The sequence below is a fragment of the Triticum dicoccoides genome, chromosome 7B, assembly GCF_002162155.2.
Source record: "Triticum dicoccoides isolate Atlit2015 ecotype Zavitan chromosome 7B, WEW_v2.0, whole genome shotgun sequence".
NCBI classification, from domain to species: Eukaryota; Viridiplantae; Streptophyta; class Magnoliopsida; order Poales; family Poaceae; genus Triticum; species Triticum dicoccoides.
The window spans coordinates 371,974,053-371,976,124 of record NC_041393.1 but is presented as its reverse complement, the minus strand read 5'-3'; positions in this window follow the sequence as shown (position 1 = coordinate 371,976,124).

Genomic DNA, 2,072 nt, shown 5'->3' with positions numbered 1-2,072 from the left:
GCACAATGCTCCCCAAGAAGTCGCTAGGGCCACCGTAATCTCCTCACACCCTCGCACAATGCGAGATGTCGTGATTCCACTAAGGGACCCTTGAGGGCGGTCACCGAACCCGTACAAATGGCAACCCTTGGGGGCGGTCACCGAACCCGTACACTTTGGCAACCCTTGGGGGCGGTCACCGGTACCCGTCAAATTGCTCGGGGCGATCTCCACAACCTAATTGGAGACCTTGACGCTTGCCCGGAGCTTTACACAATGATTGAACTCCGAACACAACCAACCGTCTAGGGCACCCAAGCACCCAAGAGGAACAAGCTCAAGGGTACCAAGCACCCAAGAGTGATAAGCTTCTCAACTTGTAACTTCCACGTATCACCGTGGAGAACTCAAATCGATGCACCAAATGCAATGGCAAGGGCACACGGAGTGCCCAATTCCTTCTCTCCCAAATCCCACCGAAGCAACTAATGCTAGGGAGGAAAATGAGAGGAAGAATGAAGAAGAGAACACAAAGAACTCCAAGATCTAGATCCAAGGCGTTCCCCTCACTTAGAGGAGAAAGTGATTGGTGGAAACGTGGATCTAGATCTCCTCTCTCTTTTCCCTCAAGAACTAGCAAGAATCATTGGAGGAACTGAGAGTTAGCAAGCTCGAAGAAGGTCAACAATGGGGGAAGAACACGAGCTCAAAGGATAAGGTTCATTGGGGAAGAAGACCCCCTTTTATAGGTGGGAAAAAATCCAAACGTTATGCTCACAGGCCGCACAGAGCGGTACTACCACTCCAAGGAGCGGTACCACCGCTAGGACGGTAGTACCCATTTGAAACACAACAGCGAGGAGGCAAAAGGCTAGAAGAGTCGGAGCGGTAGTACCGCTTGACCTCATGGTACTACCGCTAGGGGTAGCGGTACTACTGCTAAGGGTAGCGGTACTACTGCTTGCGAGCGGTACTAAAAAATTACATCCGGGCCTACCACCGCAGGACTTGGGACGAGTTTTTGGTCTGGAGCGGTACTACCGCTGTAGGAGCCGCGGTAGTACTGCTCTGGAGCGGTAGTAAAAAATTACATCCGCTCCAATTCGCGGTAGTACCACTGCAGCCTTTTCAGAACACCAAAACTGCCACAACTTTTGCAAACGGACTCCAAATTCAATGAAACCAAGTTTCTTGGAAAGTTAGCGACAAGGGCTAACACAATCTTGAAAGAAATATCAATAAGAAGGAAATTAGAAAAGGCCCATAAGTAAATAGTGAGAACCCTTCCTCGGATAAGACCGGTAAAACCTCCAACACCGAAAACATCATAGAAGACGCATGCGAACTTCGTTTTCGATGAACTCAAGCTTGTCATCAAGATGACCATAAGCTCTAAGACTCACAAAGAGAACCAAACAAGAACCAATAAATATGATGCAAGGATGCAATGGTTTGAGCTCTCTACGAACGATACGATCAAGCAACTCATTGAGAGCCCCCCCCCCTTGATAGAATGGCAATCGATCCTATAACCCGGTCCCCCACAACTACCATGAGACCGGTAAAATAGAAAACCTATCAAGGGCAAACCTTTGCCTTACACAAAGTCCACTTGAGCTACATGATTACGATCTACTCCTCCTCAAGATGAACCACCTTTCTTGATTGCGTTGGCTCGATGAAGGCTAGTTGATTGCTCCCCCATACTCCACTATGGGTGAACCACTCTTCCGCTCATCTTCACAAGTCCATTGTCACCACAATGGACGGCAAGCTTCAAGCACTTGATCTCTTCGTGATGCATCACTTGCAGTTGCACACCGCAACCTAACCCCACAAAGAACTCTCACGAAGACCATGGGTTAGCAAACAAAGCGTAATGGACAATGCTTACCATACCATGGGATCACTTGATCCCTCGGTACATCTTGTGCGCTTTGTGTGTTGAATCTTTCCAACTCTATTCATTTGGATGATGTCTTGAAGGTAGACATGAATGATCACACAATCTTCTTCTTCAAGACATGCTTGCAATAAGCTCAACACTCACATGACCGATATTTGGATAATTCCTTAATAGCACCGTGGTCATC